Below are 25,034 nucleotides of genomic sequence, written 5' to 3' on the forward strand. Positions count from 1 at the left end.
CCTTCATTTGATTACCATTGCAAGGGAGGTATACTCTATCCCTTATTTTCACTTTATTTGACCCTATATGTCTATGTGATTTATGTGCTTAATTGCATGCCTTTTGAATGTTTTCATTTTATTTATTTATTTATTTATCCACTTTATTTGTTTTAGTTTTGTATAGTTATTTTCAATTTCGATCATTTGAAAGGCACTTGAATGCCAAAGCTGTAATAGTTAGGTTATTATTTTATTTATTTTATTCCGTTTCCCCTCTTAGATTGTAGTAGGCTTCCCCTGAATGTAATAGTTAGGGCTTTATTTTGTTTTATTTGCCTTATGTGTGTTTTGCATGTTTATGTGCTATGTGTTACCGCTTTCTTAGGGTCTTGCATCTAGATATCATGCTTATGTATTATGTGCTATTTGTGATTTATGTGTTTACATGCTTTTATTAGGTTTTACATGATTTATTTTATTGTAACCGATGTGTAACGTCACCACACTAGTCCAATGCTAGTTGTGGTCAATTTCTTGAATCCACACTAGTCCAATGCTAGTTGTGGCCCTTTGTTCCAATTTTTCTCACTAGTCCAATGCTAGTGAGAAATTGTAGTCATGGGCTAGTCCAACGCTAGACCCTTAGGAACCCCTCGAGCGTTAGATCATGGTTGTATGATAAAATCATTTCATCTCATGCATGCTTTCACTTTTTAGGGTTTTACCATGTTGCATGACACTTTCTTATATATGTACATCCTTTATCCCATATTCCCTTCTACTTATATTCCTTATTCCGTATTTTCCCTTATATATATATATATATATATATATATATATATATATTCCTTACCCTCTTTGTATGAAAACATAACATTAGACTTGCATTTCATTTAAGAAATAGAAACTAGGTTAAATCATTTGCATGCTAGATTAGGAAAACCCCCTGCGTATGGGATGTGGACGAGTTTGGCTTTCTAACCTTAACACGCTCGTATTCCCTCTATTAAAGGGAACATTGAAAGTCACGAGTATAAATCCCCCGCACCCATTATGATGCATTCCTTTAGGTCATACACATTTGTATATTATTATTTTCTTTACTTTTTCTTTCTTTAGAGTCTCACATTTTTGCATTATTCGTGACCTCTCCAAAGAGTCCACATTGGGCATCACAATTAATGTGACTGGCACCAATTGAGCTTTGAAAAGAAATTTTGACCCCCCGATACCCACTTAGGTCTAGGATTTGCATTCATATAGTACATCCAAATGTGATAGATCTTTATATTAAAATAAGAAAATCTTTGACTAAATCGCCAACTAGCCTTGGCTAGGTTGAAAGGGTGCCTTAGATTCTTAACTTGCCTTCCCTTTCTTCAAATGTGACTCCCGAATCTTTTTCTCTGATTTTCGTAGACTTGGAGTCGTTTAAAAAGAGTTTTCTACTTTTTTCTTTAAAAATTCATTTTTGGTGACTTGGTACACCTTAACTCTATACCAAGTGGCGACTCCATTTTTCATTCAAAAAACCCCTTTTAAACTACATTTTGGGTCAAATCGTCGCATTTTCAAGTCCCATTTAGACCCATATTTTTCATTTTCTTTTTAAATCAAAAATTTATTTTTCAATCAAAAGCCATTTTTCTAAACTCGTCTTTTATATTTCTTATTTAAAAAATGGGGCGCGACAGTTGGCGACTCCACTGGGGATTTTGAGAGTCCGAGCAAATTTGATTTGATTAATTTTTTCTTCTTTTAACCTTTTCATATATTGCATTTGGATGTTTAGGGTTGCATTTTTCCTTTTTTAGGATTTTTGCATTTCACGCGTATCAACCCACTCTCTCACCCATTTTTACGTACGATTGATTTGATGGATGGATGGTTTATTTATGTTTATCCTGCGCTTTGCATTGCATTTGGGTAGGGATAATACCCTAGAGCCTCGCGTTGGTTCTCGATCCCTCCCCTCCAAAAAGGAGCACTAACATACGTGCATATGATTTATTTTTTATCCCTCATTTATTTTTCTTTTAGTGGCTTGTAACGCCACTCCAGCCTATTAGGATTAGGCGACCCATTTGGACGTGTGATCGCGACACGACGTGTGGGTACCATGATCCGATGGGTCACTCAATCTTCCGCTTTAAGCTGTGGGTTAATAACCTTTAGCTTTTAGTCGAAAATTGAGGATTTTTGATAGATTCACTCTGACATGTAGCCTTGACACGACGTGTGCATAGCAATGTCAGAGGAATCGCTCGAGCCACCGACAAAGAACCTTGGGATTGATGACCCTTGGTTTCCAAGTCTGAAGGCTCGGGGACCTAAAACTTGTCGAGTCTAGATGCATTAGCGAGTCCCAACATCATGCATCCATAATAGTTCACCTAGGACAGAGTCTGCCTCACCCTATTAGGGACACTATTCACGAGGGGAGGGATAACCCCTCTATTCCTTTTATTGCTTTATCTCTTTGTATTGCTTTGCTACAAATGTGTTATGTGTATTTATCTGATTGAACTAACTTTTCTTGTTTTCTGTCTTCATTGCATTCATAAACCCTAGAAAATAAGAGTCCTGGCATGGTACTTTTTAGGAGCCTACCCTATTTGATGTGACACGTTTAAATTCATTGCTTCGCATTTACAGTATGAATACATTTCATTTTAGACTCACTCCGGTATACAAAAGGGGGTTTCCTTTAGGTCACGTTTCGTTTGTGTACTGCATGTTTACCCGCTTTGATAAAATGGCATCATGCATAAACTTTAGAAGGGAATGCCATTTAGGGAATCTCGTGTTAGGAACAAACCGCCCTATGTTTCGGATATATAATCCAATGAGACTTGAACGTTTATATTTCCTGTACTGTTCGAAGGGGTAGTGCACGAGATAAGGTAGGATCCGATCTTTTCAAAGACGGCAAAGCAATTTTTGCACATTGGAATATGGGCATCTAACAATCATCTTTTGGCCATTTTAAACAAAATTGGTAAGAAATTCCCTTGCGTAAAGGACATTAACTTGAAGAAATTCACAAATGATTCCTCACTGTTGAGACAATAAATGTAGAGGCCAAATCTTGATTTTAGGAGGCTCATAGACTAATGCATCGCAATGATTTTTTGAAAATTACCAATGGGTAGACAATTCAATCAATTTTTGGAATAAACCATCAATTTCATCAAATTCATCCAATCCATTTTTTCCTATTTCTTTGCTTTTCGAACTATCTAAGTCAATTTTGAATAAATCATCAATTTCGTTTGACCAATTTACCTTTTTTTAGGGTGATTTGGTGAATTTTGAATAAATTAAATTTCATTCAATTCAGTTGACCAGTCTACTTATTTTTAGTGCAATTCTGTTGATTTTGAATAAATCATCAGTTTCTTCCTATCCGTTTGACCTGCTTTTTTCCCTTTAGGGTTTAAGTCTAAGGTTCACTGAATAAATTAATCGAGACATTGCAATCTCTGTTACACATCATTTTATGTGTTGATCAAAATAAGCAATCCACTCAGACTTTGTCCTCGTTTTTAGGACAAATATTTCTTCTCACTCCAATTGACCAAATTTTTCAAATCATTTTTCACTCAATTAGCTGATCGGATTCATCAGGTATGGTATAGTGCCTACCCTAGAGGATTGCATTTTCATACTAAGCCTACCCTTGGAATAAAAGGGTTCCCCCATAAGAAATGCATACCGATTTTGTAGTCTTGCCGACTAACTCGGGGTATTTTTCTTTTGTTTTTCCCCCTCCCCTGCATTCATAAAAATGTTTTAATAAGGTGAAAATATTTTTCTATGTCTGCTAAAATTTGAAAATTACAAGTATTACTTGATTCTTGGGCAGATCCTACAATGAAAACATGAAGGATCTATCTGAAAGCATTAGGCTAAAGCCTCTAAGAGAGTTCATAATTGTTTTTCACAGAAAAATTCTGTATATTCGACTTGTTAATACATTTTGTCCCAAAAGAAAAGGAGACAAAAGAATGCATATAAGTGGAGCTCTTTAGAAAGTTTTCTCTTCTCATTTGTATTGTAATTGAACGGAAAATTTTGTTTTAAACTTTTTCAACAATAAAGTTTTTGGACAATTATTGTTTCGTGTATACATTTGATTTTGTATCTTGCTCATTGGAGATTTCATGATGAATTTTAAGAAATAAAACTAAATTGAGATTTCCTCAATCTCCAACTTGAAAATTCACAAGTGTATGCTTTTTAAAATCCTTACATATACTAGATTGGTGATCCGAACTATACAATAAGAGTGCTCAGAGTAAAAAAAAAAAAGGTGAGCGGTCACTCAAAAAGCCCAATGAGATATCTTTTCTCCTTCACTTAACCCCAAAACAAATTGCAAATTGAGGTAATCTTTGCTTGAAAAATGTCCACTGTGTCTAAATAGATTCAACTCACATCTCAGTGAAAGCAAAATTGTGCATTATTCTTATTTGTTTTGAAAATTTGAAATGATATTTCAAGCGTTCGTTTCTCTATCCATACAGATTTTATCATTTGCTCTCCCATTTGAGCCTTTAAAAGAATAATTTCGTTTCAAATAAGAGCTTTAATAATCACTACCCTACATTGAAAAATTCTTAGATATCAAAAAAGGGAGTGGATTTTCAATGACCATTTCGTTACTTTGGTTGTCATGAGGTGTAAGAATGATACTTTGGCCATTGTTTCTATAACCTAAACACTATTTATCCCTTGCATCCTCATTTGAGCTAAAATTGGTGGTTCTTTTCAATAGCAGTTACGATCGCACCCCACATTGGGGAAGGAGATTGGAGAATTTTTCAAAAGGAGAAAAAGCAAACATGCTAAAATTAAAAGAAAAGAGGGAATCACAAATTGGAGAAATTTGATTCTACCTGGGCTTCAATTTTGAAAAAAAAAGGAAGAAAAGAGAGAAAGAGAAAAGAAAAAGGAAGAGTTTTGTCCGGCAAATCACTTATGTTTCACAGATATAGATGAACAGGATTCTTCCTCAGTCAATTAATTCAGATGCAGACAAGAAATTTCGCATTAATGAAAGTTTCCTTTCAGGGTTAATGTAAGAAATGGAAAAAAGTCAGACTCTATTCTTTTCCAATCAAACATTCTATTCCTAGTTGTCCCTTTTGAGCCTTCAGAATAAAATACTTCGTTTGGCAACCCTTGAGAATCGCAAACCCCACACTGGAGCAAGTTTGAGTTGAAAAAGAAAAAGTTTCAAGAGAGGAAAAGTGATAAAGCAACAAAATCAAAAGAAAAAAAAAGGAAAAAGAGGACCTCAATTGAGCATAAACTGGGGCAAATTTTTGAAAAATTTCAAAGAATGGCAGAATGCCGAAAAGAGAATAAAATGAAAGAGAAAAGAGCCTCAATTGAGAATAAGTTGGGGCAAGTTATGATTTAACCGTGAAAGAGGGTTGATACAATAATACGATCTCAGATCATTTAAACCACTGCAGAAATCCGCTTTCAAACCTTAATTTTTCTAAACACCCCACCTCCAAAAGCCCTGACTTCTGTTCTTTGCAATATTTCTGTCAAGAAATTTTCTAAATTAACTGGCAAGTGATGCTCATATACTGATGCTGAGAAATTTTTTAGATGTATTTCTGAATTGATTAGATGAGGTTGACACTGCTCATCATGTGAAAATCCGCAAGGACACCTTTGAAAAGAAAAGAAAAGGCAAGCAAAATGAATGCAAAGGAAATGAAAAAATTTCGATGCTGAAAGTCCCCGTTAAGTAATGATAAAAATCAAATGAAATCCAGGATTTTCGAGTTCAAAATAGGGGCAATTTTGGAAAAATCCGATCTTCGGTGCAACGTTCTTGAAAGTTTTATTCTTTAACTATCGTTTTCAAGCCACATTACAAGCTCATAAAGTTCATCGTTGACTTATCCTTCATGACAATTCGAAGTGAGAATTATACTTCTGAGAAATCCATCAATCATTTATGACTTAAGGCTATAACCTGTTTCCACATGTTTAGCTATCATTTCTGCCCACATGTTACAAGCCTAAAAAGCTTATATGTGACTAAATTTTCTTAAGAAATAGGGGTGATAAACTATTTGTTTTCACTAAGATATGATATGGAATGGATTACATACCATTGGGCACAAGAATAAGACAGATCCTAACCTCCCATTTTTCTTAGTCACCGCAAAATCAGAAATAATACCGACTTGATTGCTCTTGAAAGATGAGTTAACAAGGAGTGGTGATCCATTACCCTAAGTATTGATGCTAAAGTGAAAAAAATCTTTTGTAATTTAGTATTATTCTGAGAAATTCATCATGAAAGTTTTTGTATGAGTTTAAGCAGGACGTTTTATTTTCTTCACATTATATGTTAGGAAATACAGTTTCTTATTTTGTTTAAATAAATGGAGAGTTATCCAAACAAATTTGTGCAATCAAATGGGTCCACATTGGGGCAAATTTTTATTTGTAAGATTTTGCAAAACAAGCCTACACTTGGGCAAGTTTTTTCGCAGTACATTTGAGGATTTCATCCAAAAGTCAAATAATATACTTTTGAATCAATCACAATGATCTGTTCATGAGTAGTAGTTGCATTGATTTTAAAATAAGAAATTTAAGTACATCTTGTACTTTGATAAGCCCCCTGTGCAGGTATTTATGGCTGAAATGATGAAGAAGCATCTATTGTGGTGGAAGGCCGATAGCGGAAAATAAAGTAAGAAGAAAGAAGGAGGAAGGATTCGACACTGGGCAAATTATTTTTGAAAGAAAAAACCCAAAAATCTAAAAACAAAAACAAAAAACAAAGAAAAACAAAAACAAAAAGCCAAAAAAAATCTAAAATCAAATGTCAAAAGTCAGAAAATCAGAAAAATCAAAATCAAAATCAAAATCAATTTCTTGTTTCTTATTTAATTCTTGTTGGCAATGTCTCAACGTATGCCGCGCACCCTTCTATCCCCCCCTTTCTTGACAATCATACTTAATTTCTTAACCGATTGAAGGCAGGCTCGGGTGTTGATCCCACTGGCCAAATAAAATCATGTCGGCAGGCTCGGATATGGATCCCACTGGCCAATTAAAATCATGTCGGCAGGCTCAGGTATGGATCCCACTGACCAATTGAAGGCAGGCTCGGGTATGGATCCCACTGACCAATTGAAGGCAGGTTCGGGTGTTGATCCCACTGACCAATTAAAACAATGTCGGCAGGCTCGGGTATGGATCTCACTGACCAATTGAAGGCAGTTCGGATATTATCTATTGGCCGATGCTATGGCAGGCTCGGGTTGTTATCCCACTGATGAATAGTACGGTTGGTTCAGATATTTTCTCACTGACTAATTGAAGGCAGGCTCAGGTATGGATCCCACTGACCAATTGAAGGTGGGCTCGGATGTTGATCCCACTGGCCAATTAATACCATGTCGGCAGGCTCGGATATGGATCCCACTAACCAATTGAAGGCAAGTTCGGACGTTGATCCCACTGACCAATTAAAACAATGTCGGCAGGCTTGGGTAAGGATCCCACTGACCAATTGAAAGCAGTTCGGATATTATCCACTGGCCGATGCTATGGCAGGCTCAGGTTGTTATCCCACTAATCAATAGTACGGTTGGTTCAGATATTTTTCTCACTGACCAATTGAAGGCAGGCTCGGGTGTTGATCCCACTGACCAATTGAAGGCAAGCTCTCGGGTGCTGATCCCACTGACCAATTGACCAATCGAAGGCAAGCTCGGATGTTGATCCTACTGACCAATTATTGATCCAAGTGATCAATTGAAAGCAGGTTCGGGTGCTATCCTATTGACCGACCGATCATCAAGGCAGGCTCGGGTATTCATCCCACTGATCCAAGTGCAATCATCAAAGCAGGCTCGAGTTAGAAACAAGGAACTAAAGTAGAAAATTAGCTTTCTAATACAAGATAATGCAAATTTTTTTCAACAAAACAATTGTCTTAAGCATGAAAATGAGAACCTGAAAAGGATTGAAACTGATGTGCTTGCTGAACTTAACAAAAAGACAAATTTCTGTGACATGCTCAGAAGTGAACAATGCAGCCTAAAAAAAGATGGATGATTTATGTCAATTGTTACATCATATGAAACAGAAACGCCTTCAAAAGAATGATACTGAACCTCACCTTAACATTCATCAGATAAGATGAATCAGAATACAAATGAGTTTGCTATCCATACGAGAAGGCAAGTCAGATTCATTAAACCTGTTCATTTGATTGACCCAATGACAGTATGCAACTTTTGTTGTCAATTTGGTCGCATGAATAGCAACTGTTATGTTAAGAAAAACATGAGAAATGGAATGAGATGCATGTGGGTTATTAGACATAATGCTAACCATGAAGGACCCAAAAAGTAATGGGTACCAAACATTATATTGTGGACTACTGTGTAGGTGAACCTGGTGAACATTGTTAAAGAATCAAAATGGTTCATAGATAGTGGATGCTCAAGACATATGACTGGTGATGCATCACAGTTCATCAAGCTCAAGCCAAAAATAAGTGGAAAGGTTACTTTTGGAGACAATAATAAGCCAAAATTATTGGTATTTGTGATGTTGGTAAGAATGGTCAAACTTTTATTCATAATGTTCTTTTAGTCGACAACCTAGGTTACAATTTGCTGAGTGTTAGTCAATTATGTGATAGGAACCTGCTCGTGATATTTAAGAAACATGAATGCCTTGTTCTTGACTCAAAATTTAACATTGTTTTCAAAGGAAAAAGAGTTAATGACATTTATGTGGTGATTCTTGAAAAAGTTGATGCTTCCAGCCTTAGTTGTCTCAAAGTAGCAAATGAGGATCCCTGGTTGTGGCACAGAAGACTTTGTCACTTCAATATGGAGTTGCTAAAAGAAATTTTCAAAAAGGACCTGGTTAGAGGACTTCCAAAACTCAATTGTTGTAAAGATCGCATATGTGATGCTTGCCAATTTAGAAAACAAGTCAAAGTATCTTTTAAACCAAAAAAATGTGTTTCTACCTCAAAACCCTTTGAACTCCTACATCTTGATCTTTTTGGTCCAAATCAAATCACAAGCCTTGGTGGCAAGAGATTCTGTTTTGTTGTTGTTGATGACTATTTTAGATACATTTGGGTGATGTTTCTTGCACATAAAGATGATGCTTTCAAAAACTTTATTTCCCTGTTTGCCAAGGTTCAAAATCTGATTGGTTTGAAAATCATAAAAATAAAAAGTGATAATGACACAGAATTTCATTTTTGTGGATTTTCAGAATTTTGTGACAACAATGGCACTACACATGAGTTTCCTATTGCTAGAGTATCTCAGAAAAATGGAGTGGTTGAGAGGAAAAATAGAACTCTTCAAGAAGCTGCTAGAACCATGCTTAGTGAATGCAATTTACCAAAATACTTTTGGGTTGAAATTATAAACACTGCATGCTATACCATGAACAGAGTTCTTTTAAGACCAATCTTGAACAAGACTTCATATGAGCTGTTGTTTGATAAAAAAAAAACCTGTTGTTGGTTATTTTAAAATTTTTGGTTGCAAATGCTTCATTCTGAACATCAAGGAGTATCTTGGTAAGTTTGATAAAAAATCTGATGAGGGGATCTTCTTGGAATATTGTGAAAACAAGAGAGGTTTTAGAGTTTATAATCGTAGAACTCTGGTTATAGAAGAAGCTATACATATCACTTTTGATGAATCTAATTGTGACACTTCCATAGGTTGCGGTGAAGATGATGATGCAGGTGTTTGAGAAGAATTAAAGAAACTAACAATTAGCTATCAAGGCTCAGCTCCATCAGAAAATAATTCAAAGGAAAATGAAAATCAAGACAGTCCTGCTAGAGAAGACAATGACAGTGACACTGGAATTCCCAATGATCTTCCAAGAGCCTGGAAATTCGTCCAAAATCATCCCAAGGAACTTATCATTGGGGATCCATCTGAAAAGGTCAGAACACGTTCCACCTCTAGACATTAATAGATAACTTTGGATTGGTCTCACATTTTGAGCCCAAAAATGTTGTTAATGCATTGAATGATGAAAGCTGGATTTTAACCATGGAAGAGGAGTTAAATCAATTTGAAAGAAATAAGGTTTGGACATTAGTTGTTAGACCACAAGATCATCCTATTATTGGCACTAAATGGGTTTTTAGAAACAAAATGAATGACAAAGACGAAATAGTTAGAAACAAAGCCAGATTGGTAGCTAAGGGTTACACTCAAGAAGAAGAAATAGATTTTGATGAATCATTTGAACCCGTAGTTAGGTTAGAATCTATTAAAATGTTTTTAGCTTTTGCATGTTTCAAAAATTTTAAGTTATTTCAAATGGATGTTAAAAGTGCTTTCTTAAATGGTTTTATAGATCAAGAAGTTTATGTTGATCGACCTCCTGGTTTTGAAAATGAAAATTATCTAAATCATGTTTTTAAACTCTCAAAATCTCTATATGATTTAAAACAAACTCCAAGAGCATGGTATGAGCATTTGAGTGATTTTTTGATTGAAAATTGTTTCAAAAGAGGTATAGTGGATACTACCCTTTTCACTAAATAAAATTTGCATGATCTTCTAATTGTACAAATTTATGTGGATGATATTATATTTGGTGCTACTAATGAGAGACTGTGCAAGGACTTCTCCAAAATCATGCAAAAAGAATTTGAAATGAGCATGATGGGAGAACTGAATTTCTTCCTTGGACTCCAAGTGACACAAACTCAAGATGTAATATTCATCAATCAAATCAAATACACCAAGGAACTGCTAAAAAGATTTGGAATGGAGGACTCAAAGCAAGTTGGAACACCCATGTGCACATCTGCCAAGCTTGACAAAGATGAAGAAAGTACAAAAATTGATGAAAAGAAATATACAGGTATGATTGGTAGTTTGCTTTATTTAACAGCCAGTAGACCTGATATCATGTTTGCTGTGTGCTTGTGTGCTCGCTTTCAATCTTGTCCAAAGGAATCACATTTAACTGCGGTAAAAAGAATCTTTAGATACTTAAAAGGAACTGTGAATTTTGGTCTTTGGTATCCTAAGTGTCATGAACTTCCCTTGTGTGGATTCTCTGATGCTGATTTTGGTGGCTGTAGAGTAGAGAGAAAAAGTACAACTGGTATATGTAATTTTCTTGGAAATTGGTTAGTATCTTGGTTCAGCAAGAAACAGAATGTCATTTCATTATCTACAACCGAAGCAGAATATGTTGTTGCTGGTGCTTGCTGTGCTCAATTGTTGTGGATGAAAAATACTTTGAATGATTTTGGTTTAGTGTATAATTCTGTACCTATGTTTTGTGATAACACTAGTGCCATTAATTTGACAAAAAAATCCCATTCAATATTTTAGGACAAAGCATATAGACATTAAACATCACTTCATTCGCGATCTTGTCCACAAGGGCGAAATTTGTGTTCAATATGTTTGTTCTAAAGATCAAATTGCTGATATCCTCACAAAAGCCCTTCCACTGGATCAATTTGTGTATCTGAGAACAAAACTGGGCATCTCAGAAAAAATTCTCTAAGTTTCTCTTTGGTCATTTCTTATCGGACGTCCGATAGATTAAAACGGACGTCCGACAGTGTTCTTCATTCTTTTCTGGAAAAATTCTGGTTCGGACGATTACGTCGGACGCATCACTTCGTTTGACCGTCCGACACTCAAAAATTGTTTCATATAAGGAAGCCACCTACCTCATTAAGTTTATTAACTTTCTGTGTCTCGGATGCAACCCTTCAACTCTCTCTCAAAGTTCAAAATTCAAATTACTCTCTCCTCTAATCAAGTTCCAAGAAATTGATTCAATCGACACCATTACACCCCTATTGCCCGTTGTCTGAACATAAAAACCTCTTCCAACTTCCAACTGCCTCATATTTCTCTAATTTATATCAAAAACCCTAAGTTTTCAAATCTGACTTCTTGTGGTTGGTTCGTGCATCACCATTAATTCATATTGCACTCTTCATCTATCTTATACACTTTGCACCACTCCCTGCACCAACATCCAACTACATTACATCATGGTTAGGATTAGAGGTGGTTCTGTGAGGGTCGGACGCCCTTTTAGACTTAGGGATGAGGATATTGAAATTGTGGAACCCTCTACCAAAGCATCCAAAAAGAAAACTGCAAACAGAGGTGGAAAGGTGAAGTAAACTACTCAAAAGAAGCGCGATGCTCCAACTGTTGAGCCATCTGATGAGCAGATGGAAGAGCATCACTCTGAAGAAAATCTAGGTGGTAGGAATATAGAAGAAATGGAGAAACCCACCCATGCTTAAGTGACTGTCTCGAAATCACCTGGGAAAAGAAAAAGGTCTGCCCAAAAGGGAAGCACTCCTCAACCAAATGCAGAGAAAAATGCTGAGGTTCAGCATACCGCTGAGCCATCTACCAGAAAATCTCCACGGACAAGGCCTGAGGTTTAGAATACTGAGTTATCTGCCAAGCAAACTGCAAAAAGGAAACGGTCTGGAAAGGAACTAATGACTTAGCCTGCTAAGGAACCTTTTCCTCTGCCAAAATTCATTGATGATGAGGCCAGAGACAGATTTGAGTTGGTCTCACAAAAAGGTTTCATCACTCAAAGAACAATTTCTCCTCCTGAATTTCGTAAGCTTGATCTCGAACCTATCATTAAGCTTTTTGAGTTCCAAAAATGGATTCATGTTCTGTCCATCCCCAATACCTTTTACCCTGATATGTTTTATCGGTTCTTTGCAAATTTCAGAAAGGGTAACTCACACACTGAACTCATCTCTAGGGTCAACTCTGTAGACATCACGTTAACTCCTGACATTGTGAATTCCATTCTGAAAACAAGTATTGAATTTGGTTTTAAAGGAAAAGTTACAAATTTCTTTTCATATGAAGAATATCTCTGTGCTTATCATCATTTTCACGTTGCTAAACTCATGACCTATTTTCGATCACATTTCAACACTCCTGCTGATGCAAGATTAGAAGATCTTAGTTCTCAGAACTTGATAATTTTTACCATCATTTCAAATCTGTTGGTGCCCACTAGTGGCCACAGAACTGATGTGAACAAAATGGAGCTTTATCTCTTTTACTGTTTTGTTGAAAAAGTCAGAATTGACTTTGGGTTTGTGATGTGCAAATTTCTGCTCAAAATTAGCACTGATAGTCGTAGGAAACTCTCTTATGAAAAATTTCTGACTCCTATCTTTGCCCATTTTAAAATTTCTTTTACTGAAAAATCACCCAAAGACAGTGCTTCAACAGTTTTCTCACAAGCGTATTTTGAAAGAAAGAATCTGAAATTTTTTTAGGGTCATTGGTGTTATAAGGAGACTGTGGCAGAAACTAGAAGAAAAAATATTCACGAAACCCCTGTCACTCCTAGGACTCCTCGTGATCAGTCCATGTATGTCTCTCCATTCACCATCCACCCTAGAAAATTAGCTAGCAAGTCATTCTCTTCCAATTCTGAGGTCATCTCCTTGCTCGAGGATCTCAAACAACATGTTCTGCTCATTGAAGATGGTCTCATGATGACCATGTCTCCTGCCCAGCAGTCCATTTTCATTGAAAAAAAGAATCTCCTCGTGCCTCCAATCCCTGAATTCAATGAAAGTACTCATCAAAAAGAGTCAAGACCCCAGCCCACAGAGCATACTCCTGGTACTGAAGCCACTCTAGAGGCACATGCTTCCAGCTCTCAGCCCAAAGATAAAGGCAAGGCTCCTGTAACTGTAGAGACAACTGAAGATGATGATGATGAAACTGAGGATGAAGACCAAGTGGATCCTGAGCAGTTTTGTCCAACTAGGAGAAGGCCTGGATAATTGAAAATCACCATCTAAGCACTACTAGGACTTTGCATTTCATCATTAGGACAATAGTTCATCTTTTGCATTGAAAAACTTTTGCTATGCTATGTATTGAGGATCATAATCCTCTTTTGGTCTATAAAACTGATGTTATTCTGTTAACTGGTGTTTTTTCTTCTATAAATGGATGCTTTTATCATTTGCTGATAATGAATGTCTTTATCCTTTGCTGATAATGTTCATATATTGATCTGGTTTGTCAAATTGATAATGTCTATTGAATGCTGACAAATTTGATTGGTATGGCTACTTTATGATGACAAAAAGGGGGAGAAAATGGATATGGATCGTATAATGAGAGAGAGTTGCGAATACTCTGGTCATGGAATCTATAAGGAAGGGGGAGTCGAGTTGAGGGGGAGTTGAATTCCTTTTTATCCATCCAATGTTTTGTCATCATCAAAAAGGGGGAGATTGTATATCTCAGTTCATAACTTTTGATTATTACAAAACAATTGGATGATACTAACATTCTTTAAAGAGTTCATTTCAGGATTTGGAACAAAACCAGATCAAAGACTTGAAGCCAAAATCAAGGTTTGACAAATTACTGTCGAACGCACAAAAGGACCATATCGGACGGCCGACAACCATTGAGTAACTTCGGATACATGAAGAACTCACACTCGGACTTCCGAAGGTAATGTGTCAAAATATCTATGATCACTGACCTCGTTCGGACACACAATACCTCTATACCGGACGTCCGACAAACGTTACTGTACTTCGGACGCAAAACACTGGAGCATCAGACGTCCGAAAGAAATGAAGAAGGATTTGCAAGTTTACTTTCAGACGTATACTGTGGAGGGGACATCCTAAGAATTGCAAGAAATCATCTTGAACTCACTATCTTCGTTCGCAGAAAATCAAAGTACCGGACGTCTGACACTACCAATGGCTAGTTGACCTTCCAACTGCCTTCTATCCGTTGACAGCATTAATTGAAGAATTTTTTTGGTCCCCTATAAATTGGGATTAGTCAACTCTTCAAAATAACTTTTACACATTAAGTCTACATCAGATCTTGAGTGATTCAAGTGTATGAATACTCCAAAAAGAAGATTTCTACTCTTGGTTGTGTAATCTTCATTTAGCTTTTCAAGTGTGAGTCAATTTCTTCAATAGTGTAGGTTTGTGAGGGTTATCCGTGCAATTATAAAACTTCCTTACTTGATCGAGTGAGACTTGAGGCAAGGAGGAAGTGATCTTTCATTTGTACACAAGAGATTGGTTGAAAGTTGATCATATTGAAGAAACTTGATATATAAAGTGATATTCAAACTTAGTCAAGTTTGAAATTTGGTTTGCAATTCCATCCCTTCATTTACTGTCTTGCTACATATATATATTGCTTACCTGCTTTACTCACAAATTACTTGTGCTAGTCCATCAATTGCTTCTCAGTGAGGTCTTTTTGAAAAAGAAAGCAAGCTCAAAAAAGGTGACTCATATCTTGGCTAGTTTTTTAGATAACCTAATTCACCCCCCCTTAGGTTGTCTTTGATCCTTACAGTAAGAAATAGGAAGGGATGGCTGGTCAAGAGGGAAGAGGAGAGAAAGGGTTTGTGTGAGTTGTTGGTGAAGTGATGGAATGAAAGGAAGAAATGACATAAAGGTTCTTTTGGTGCAAAAAGTCAACAAATGAATAGTGGACCATTAGTACTCCTAATTGAACTTAATTCAACTCACTCACCTCTAATCTCTCAATTAACTTGTCTTAGTCTACTATTGATCATCCTTAATTCTCCAAGATCACTGCACTCTCAGACCGAACATTGCCTCTAAAAACGTATTTTCACTAATTCTCATTAGTCGAGCCGCAGAAAAATTAACTTTAAAAACAAATGTGCTAAAATATAATTTGGGGTAATGTACAATGTAATTGTAATTAAAATGAATGAAATAAATTATTTGGAGCAAACGAATAAATAAATAATTAAATAAGCCAGTAAAATAAATAAAAGTAAGTAAAATAAAAATTCGGATCCTCACAGAAGGTGCATCTCATCCCGTCTCAGTACTTTTATATTGATTAAGTCGATTAGAGTGTTATCTCATTGACCATACTTGTTCTTGTTTGGGTATACTCGAGTATTACCACTACTATTTCTATTTGGCGTTCGGCCCCGATAGGGGGTGAAACGGTGGATAGGGACTCGTGTCAAGTGAATTCTATGGACTTGTTATTTGTGTGGTTGATGGAGTGTCAACAAAAGAAATGACATCCAAGATCGTGAAATGGCAAGTTTGTGGATTGGATCCTGAGAGCTCCTGTATCCTCTTAATGAATGTGTTTTAGTCCTTTTGTGGCTTTACATGAAACCATTGTTGCTATTCTGTATATGTGCTACTTGAGTTGAATTATGGTACTTGTTCTACTTGCTTGCTTGATATCTTGGCCTCACTGAGCGTCTACTTATCCCTTTAAATTGTTATTCCTCAACAAGAATTTGAAGTGAAGAATTGGAGGCGCTAGACTAGCTAACTTTTGTCTAGAGTTAGTGTAATTCCTTGAGCGACTTTTGGACATTTGGAAGTGTAGATTTCATTCGTATTTGAATATTATGGTTGTAATAGTTAACGCTATTGCCTAAGGATTGTGGCTGTTGTTATTCAAGTACTTTCTTAGTTTTAAGAAATTGTTTGGCTTGAAAATCGTGATTTGATTCGAGTGAGTGCATGAATCCGGCCGAGAGTTGGGCAGGCGGTCCACCAAACCCTTAGATTCGCCTTAGGGGGAAGTGGGGCTGTCACAATTATAGTAATCACCAAAACCAGTAGTTCTTTCTCATAAATGGACAGCCCCAAGTTTTTTGGTCCTGAGCTTTGACTAAAGAAGGCTATAGGTCTCTTGTCTTTGCATAAGTGCTACTCCCACACCTCCATAGCAGGCATCAATTTCAACTACAAAAAGTTTAGTGAAGTCAGGCTAGGCTAGCACAGGAGTGCTGCACATTACCAATTTCAATTTCTGAAAAGCCTCATCAGCCTCTGCACTCCAATGAAATTCATCGTTCTTTAACAGCATGGTTAGGGGCCTTGCAATAGTCCCAGACCCCTTCACAAACTTCCTATAGTGTCCAGTCAATCCAAGAAATCCCTTCAATTCCTTCACAATAGTTGGCTTTGGCCAATTCACCATACTTTCCACCTTCTTAGGGCCTTCCATCACCCCTTGTGCAAAAATTATATGGCCTAAGTATTCTACCGTGGCTAAGTAAATGAACACTTGCTTCTTTTGGCATACAATTAGTGCTCCTTCAGAATGCTTTGTACCTCTACAACATGCTTAAGGTGGCTCTCCAAGGTAGGGCTATATACCAATATGTCATCAAAGAATGCCTGATCATATTTCCTCAACTACTCCTTGAAAATATGGTTCATAAGGCTTTGAAAGGTAGTTAGGGCATTGGTCAAGACAAATGGTATAACCTTAAATTCATACAGCCCTTGGTGAGTTCTAAATGTTATCTTGTGCCTGTCTTCCACCTTAACCCTAATTTGATGATAACCAGTTCTTAAATTAATCTTGGTGAAGAATCTAGAACCATGCATGTGATAACCTAGAAAAAAAATTATTTTCTCACCTCCCAACCATTTGCATTTTTATTTAAATTATATTTTATAACATTTTTTGCATTCATTTAGTGATTCACTTGTTAATTGATATGTGAGTTTCTCGTGCTTGCTACTTTAACCTTCGAGCGATTAATTTCTTGAAAATTGTTGATTTTGTGACTTATGGGTGAATTTGGCCAAAACCGTAGGAGAATGTAAGTTGAGATATTAGTGAAGTTAAGAAAGATTTTGGGAGTTAAAAGAAGGTTAGGAAAGCTAAGGGTTAATGGTAAGAAACCTAAGTGGAAGACACTATTCATGCATGGAATTATTCCTAGTTGACTTGAAACCTCATCTTGTGGCCAACATATTAGCTCAAAAAGACAACCAAAATGGCTTCGTTTCTCTCCTTGGCTGGCTGAACTTGAGAGAGAGGGAGAGAGAGAGAGAGAGAGAGAGAGAGAAAACTCCAATCTTCTTTAACATCTTGAAGAATCAAGCTTTTCTTTCATCAATCTACTTGAAACTTTGGAAGATCTTGAGAGAAGAAGGCTCTTAAGGGTTGATCTTGCCATCATCCTGAGTTAATCTTGCTAGGGTTTGAAGCTTTGAAGATGTAAGTGGCTAATCTACTTCATTCTTTTGCTTTTCAAGGAAATTTGGTCTAGATCTTGGTAGATTTATGGTATTTATGGAAAACCTGTGGTGGGTTTGAAAGTTCTATGGAAGTTTGGTGTTAGATGCTTCAATGATCTTGGATTACTTAAATCTTCATATATTTGGCTAGAAATTAGTGGATTTTGTCTATTGAGATCCTATTGGGTAATGATTGATGAAACCCTAAAGGATTTGAGTATAATTTATGGTGGATTCTTGTCTCTTAAGATCCTAGGGTTAATGATTGATGAAACCCTTAAGGATTTAAGTTGATTTATGGTAATTGTTGGTGGAAATTGGAGTATATATATATATATATATATATATGCTGAAATTTTTGTTTAGATGATCTATTGTCATGGGTAAAATTTTCATCTTTACCTTCCTTGAATTTGAGGCGTTTTTGTACACTTGGACTGGAATTTTTTTTTAAGGAAATTGATTCTACTTGATTCTATGTATGTTGCTTGAAGAATGTTGAAAATTTTGTAGGAAAATGAAATGGTAATATGGGTTATCTTGTTGGAGCAAGTAGAGTTGCAAAAAGGTGAAAATGTGGCCTAAGGTGGCCAAATTTACGAGTTAAAACTCTAGCTTTAATTTTCTCTTTTAAAAAAAAACTGTTTTGGATGGAAAGGTTCTATTGAAATTTGATCTTGCTATGTATAATGATTTTGGACAAAAAATTAAAAAAAAAATTGAAGTTAAAAGGGAGGAAAGTATGATTTTCTCCAAAGTTTAGTAGCTAGTAACTTTATGAATTGATTTGACTTTGGATCTTTTTTTTAATAGAGTTTTGGTTGGTTTAGTTCAAGAAACCTTATTAAACTTTGATCATTGTCTGTAAGATGATTTTGGGACAAAAGCTACTTATGTAAGTAATCGAAAAGTGAACTTTTGCTACGATTTGCTTGCTAGAAAATATTGGAGGATTGGAATGCCTTGTCTAAACCTTTGAAATGCTTTTGCTCTAATGGAAAACTCGAATGGATTGAAGTGTCTTGATCAATATGAAAACAAAGTTTTGTACTTAAGTAAATTGATTTGGTAAACACTAAAGGTTCACTTATATGTTATATTTGTCTATCAGGGTTGCAAACTGAACGTGCAAGTGATCCTTCTATGGACGTTTAAGTGCTATTTGGTGAGTGTTCTAAGTGCATGATAGCAATATATATATATATGCTTGATATGTCAATGAGCTTGAGAAATATGATATGACTATGAACTTGTTTATGAGGAGACGAGTGTGTACTTTATCACACTCAACCCTACTGAACTATTATTGCTATAAGCGATTATGATATGATATTAATGATATGTCGGGGTCCCAACCCAATGGCTAGTTATTCGAGATCGAACCGGCAAGGGTTTGGTCGACTCGATTAGTGAACCTTGGGTAGTATATGTATGTTGGATCCATACTATACTAGGTATACTAGAGTAATACCAATTCTTGAAAATTTGTGGTGTGCGGGCCCGGTATAGGGTGAAAGGTGGATGGAGTGGTATGAAGTGGTGATTCTACATGGACATGAAAGTTGACGGAGTGTCAACTACTTGAATTACTGATGGATTGAGTGTTTGCCAGTGCTCAGTATCCTTATTGGTTTACATATCGATTTTTATTGATGTGCTTATATAATACCTCTTGTTATGTTTCTTGTTGACCTAAGAAAATGTGAACTCTTTGCTCTCTTGAATTGCATGTCTTTCTTAGACCTCACTGGGCGCAAGTTCATGCCTTTCTTTTGTTTTCCTTAGCAAGGTTGGTTCGTGATTCGAGAGATTAGCACTTAGTTTTGTTTTAGTTAGACTAAGGGATTAGTGTATTAGATTATTTGAATGACATTTGTAAACTTAAACTCTCTTTTGTACTTTTGAGTTGCTTTGATAGACAACCTTATGTATCAGTTGTATTTAGTGTATCTTGTGGTAAGTTTACACTGGTGAGTTTGATAAGTGAGATTTGTTAATGAGTCCTGGCGAGAGCTGGACAGACGAACTGCTAATACCTTAGGGTAAGCCTTAAAGAGAAGTGGGGTCGTTACAATGTAGCTCATCAATCAATTCATCTATTAGTGGCATGGTGAATTTGTCCTTCACTGTGAGGTCATTGAGCTGCCTATAATCAACACAGAACCTTCAACTTCCATCCTTCTTCTTTACCAGTAGTACTAGAGATGCAAAGGAGCTATTGCTGGGTTGTACATATGATCCCCATTTGCAACATTTCATTTACTAGGTTCTCTATTTTAGCTTTCTGCACATAAGGGCACCTCTATGGCCTAATCTAGAATAGAGCTGCTTCTTCTTTCAATAGAATGCCATGATTATGGCTTCTGATTGGAGGCATGCCCTATGGTTCATTAAAGACTTCTTTAAATTGGGCCAATAATTCCTTCATCTCAACTAGTATCATCTCAAAATCTTCCCTATCCTCCTGTACTACATATAGTTGGGTAGTGATCCCACACGTCTGTTTCTTCTTCAATTTACCCAATTTACTTCCCTTTATGAATTGAATTTCAATTTTAGCTCTCCTACCTCTCTTTTTAACTCTACTGATTCCTTCGCTTTATGGAACTTCATGGTCAATCATTTGAAATCAAATTCAATAGGGCTATACTTGGCTAACCAATCAACTCCCAGCACTATATCACATCTCCCCAGTTTTATTGTGTTAAATTGATGTTGGAAATCATACACTTGTACTCTCCACCCTAAAGATTTTTGTAACTACCTAGATTCTAATTTCTCTCTATTTGCTACATTAACAATCAACGGTGCCCCTGTGACCTGTAGTTGTAAGGACTCTGCTAACCTTTCATTTATGAAGTAGTGAGTACTGCCATTGTCAATAAGTATTAACACCTCTCTTCCTGCTAGACTACCCTTCATTTTAATAGTCTTGTGTTTAGTTCCCCCAGCCAATGCGTGAATGGAAAATTTTATGTTCTCATTACTTAGTTCTCCCTCAAGACAATCACAAAGTATTTTAGCATCATTCCCCTAGCCCTCATCTGTGTCAACTAAGTCAACAGGTTCATCTACCAAGATGAAGTACATATGAGCTTGTTTGCAAACATGCCCCAAAGTGTAGGGCTCCACACACTTATAGCATAATCCCTTTTCTCTCCTGTAACTAAACTCAGAAGGGATAATCATGTTGAAGTGATCAGTTGAGTGTGTTCCTATCTTATTATTCTTATTGAGAGTGAGTTCTGGTTTCTTGTACTGAGAGTTAGGCTACTTGATGTTAGTTATATGGGACAAAGTTTTGCTTATTAACAAATAGGGAAGAAGGTGAGGAAAGATATTTTAGTATTAATTTTCCCTTGAGTTTTTCTAATGGCGTCTAGGTTTTTCTCTTGTAGTTTAGTAGCTTCAATTGTATCTGCTAAGGAAAGGAGTTTTGTCATCCTAACCATATTCACAATTTCACTTTTCAAACCACTACGAAAACAGGATTTGTCATAAGAATCAGGTTGTCCAGGGAGGGATGTCATTACCATAGATTTCAACAGCTCAAATCTCTCCAACTATTCAGCTACACTCCCAGTCTGAAGCAATTTGTTAAATTCCTCTATAGTGTAATGACTCGGTGGAGGGTTGAAGAAAGAGAAAAAGGAAAGAAGAAGAAATTGGGTGAGAAGAGAGAGAATTTTTATTGAGAGCATAAGAAGTAGTTACATCAAGAATCAACTGTCAGGCCTTTCTCTAATTCCCTTATTTATACAAAGCAATTGTCGGTCACTACTATATGGCGGTCACTATCCATGCAATTGCTTACGTGGATTCCATGACTAACCACCGACACAACAGACTTGTAATGGCTTCTAATTGGGATATTACATATAGCTTCCTCTAGATTTCCTTCTCCAAATCTCTTACATAAGGCCACTGTAAGTTCATCCCATGGAACTACCACTTTCTCATAATACATCCCATGGAACCAGATGTCTGACTTTTCTTTAAAATATAGTTGAGCAATATCTGATTTCAGTTCCTCCTCTACTCCATGGATCTAAAAGTATTTGTTTGCTCTCCTAACCCATTCTCTAGGCTTATCCCCATCAAACATAGGAAAATCAATCTTAGGCAGTTTGGCTCCCTCCTTTCCTTCTAACTTTTCAGGTTTCTCTTTAACCAAATCCATTTTCTGATCATTCCTAGAACTGCAACCTTCTACCTCTTTTCCCTTATCACTCAGCTTGGCCATAATCTGTGCCATATATTTATCATACCTTCATACTTCTGATCCAAGTTCTTAATAGCCTTCTTACTACTCTCTTGTCTATGTTCCATTGTCTTCATAGCCTACTGTAATCCCTCATTTCTATTGGCGAAAGTTTGTACTGCACTCACCAACTTAGTTAGATCCTTTCTCAGCATTTCATCCTGTGTTTTAGTCATCCCAATGGCTCATAACTGAACTCTGATACCACTGTGATGATATCAGGCTGAGCTAAGGAAATATGAATCAAAACTAAAACTAAGATAGCAAAAGAATCAATAGCAAAATGATGAAATAGTGAATTAGTGAATTGATGAAGTAGAACGAAGCTCAATATTGATTATATTGATAAGATGATAATACAGACTCAGAGACATAGAGATAGGAAGAAGGTAAACAAGAATAAAGGAAACTTGGGGAAGGGGAAAGAGTTGGGAATAATCCTCCCAAATCCTACTGATTATAAAATATTCTTCTATTGTCCTATTACAAAGCAAATCTCACTATATAATAGCTACAACTAGCTAACTATCAGTTGAAAGCACTAATGACATAAGGCCACACGGCCATTTCCCCAGAAAATGACAAGTGCCTCCTTCACATTTGTTGTGCAGATTTCCAGTGAAGGCGTGCTCCTGCTCCCACACCTTTTACCTCGCCTACTTCCTTTCCTTTCATGCCTTCCTTGCTTGATCCACGCTTCAGCTTGTTTCTTCCTGCATAATTTTGACTTTGTGACACTATGGCTGCATTGGAGTCAATGGAAAAAGAATTTGCAAAAATCGGGACATGGGTTTTGTTCAGGTTGACAAAAATGATGTGAATTCAGTGAAAAGTTTGGGTCTTTATGCAAGAAGGAAGAAATTTTCAGGGAATTTCTTGATTGACTTAACTAGGAGTTTAGGCAAGACCACAACTAGAAATACGATAGCATTAGCTTTGGAGAGTGTTGGGAATGCTTATCAGAGTCCTAGAAATAGGAACAATATAATTGGGGTAGGATTATCGCTTATTAGGATGCCCAGGAATGTGGATTTTGGGTTGCTGTAATTGGGAATAAGTGAAAAAGGAGAGATTTTGGAACTTGCAAGAACTTGCACGCCTAATGTTAGGGTGATACTGAACTTGGCTGCTTCTCATTTGGCAGAGTTCGTAAGTTTGGTGGAAGTTGCACTGGCTAGAGGGGAGATTTTGATGGAGGCTAAGCCAGGAGATGTATGTGTTTTAATGCTGATGATCCTCTTGTTATGAGCCTTCATGGAAGTAAAGAAGGTCATTGAAGCTTGTTATCATTTTCTTTTTCATTATTTTTGATGGATTGCTTATTTAATTAGTTTTTTGTTCTTTTGAAGTGTCATGCATCAGTCATCTCTACTAAGCAGTTTATTCAACTTTGTGATCAATGTTTGGAGGCTCACTTGGGATCTTCGGTGACATGTTTTCTATACCAACCCAATACCACCTATAATATTGTGTCAAGTGTCATGTTATTATTTACACTTGTGTTAAACCAAACCAAGTTGAATTATTAGAAAATTAAAGTGTAAATAATAACAGGACACTTAGCGCAATACTATAGGTGGCATTGGATTGACATAGAAAAACATGTCACCGAGGATCCCAAGTGTTGGAGGCTAGGCAGGCTTCTTAGCCACGCTTATACCGCAAAAACTAAGTTTGTGTTGATTTTTTTTTGGCAACGAACCCTGTAGATGGGGGAGGGGGGCCAGCCCTATATTTTATTAATCCAGAAAATGAAACAAAGTGGAGTTCTCTACATCAGCAACCTACAACTAAGGGTAACTAGCTCCCTGCATGAACAAATCTAACCCCTGCCCAACTGGAGATGTCCAATGTTACCAAAGACTGAATAGCCTTCGGCAACTAGGCAACGGAAGTAAAGGTACGTTGACCACCAACCCCTAGACTCGCCAGAGAATCCGCAACCGCGTTTGCTTCCTTGTACACATGATCTAAAGAGCCATTAAGACGCTGAAGGAGATACTTAATTTTGTGAATAACGTTGCACAGCGGCCACATCGATAAACAGTTTGTCGACACCAAATGAAGTAAAGCTGCTGAATCTACCTCCGCCTGAATCCTATCAAACCTGTCCTGCGCACAAGTCTCTAATCCATGTTGAACGTTTACTTTATGATTATGTTTGTAGTCGCATACTGATCAAAAATGCCTTGAACAGGGGAAGTCTATGCTGATGTTATAGTCATATCTGTATTTACTTTCCATGAACCTATATAAAGTGCAAGTTTACTTTAGCATGTCTAGTAAAACAATTTCCTCTACAATTTTTTTTGGCCACCGAAGGGATTGTTTTGGACTACCATGATTTTGAAAATACTACTGTGCTACCTTGGATATTTGGATTGATCTCTCAGGAGAGCTCCAAAAATGGGACGATAGCACCCTGCAGTTTTTTGTTAACCTTAAGAAGAAAGTAGCTCTAAACAATCATTCACCTGCGTTGTTTAGATCCTAAGACACTATCACTGATAGAAAAAATTGAAAATGTTTGTAAAATTGAAGTACTGACACTTTAGGCATGTTCTCAATTGATTTTACAAACGGGATTTTAACTTTTAATTTTGGAAAAGCTATTTTGTCGTGTTCTCAACCGCTTTTGAGAACATGGTATTAGATTTTTTAAGCCCAAAAAAGTTGAAAATCAGAATCATGTCTTGAGCTGCT

At 36.5% G+C, this 25,034-nt stretch overlaps 1 pseudogene; it reads left to right on the plus strand.

Moving 5' to 3' along the window:
- The window catches only part of LOC140016466 (uncharacterized), a 101,153-nt pseudogene extending 77,545 nt beyond the window's left edge, over nt 1-23,608 (plus strand).
- Nucleotides 23,609-25,034: the final 1,426 nt, after the last annotated feature.

The sequence above is a fragment of the Coffea arabica genome, chromosome 11c, assembly GCF_036785885.1.
Source record: "Coffea arabica cultivar ET-39 chromosome 11c, Coffea Arabica ET-39 HiFi, whole genome shotgun sequence".
In the NCBI taxonomy this organism is placed as follows: Eukaryota; Viridiplantae; Streptophyta; class Magnoliopsida; order Gentianales; family Rubiaceae; genus Coffea; species Coffea arabica.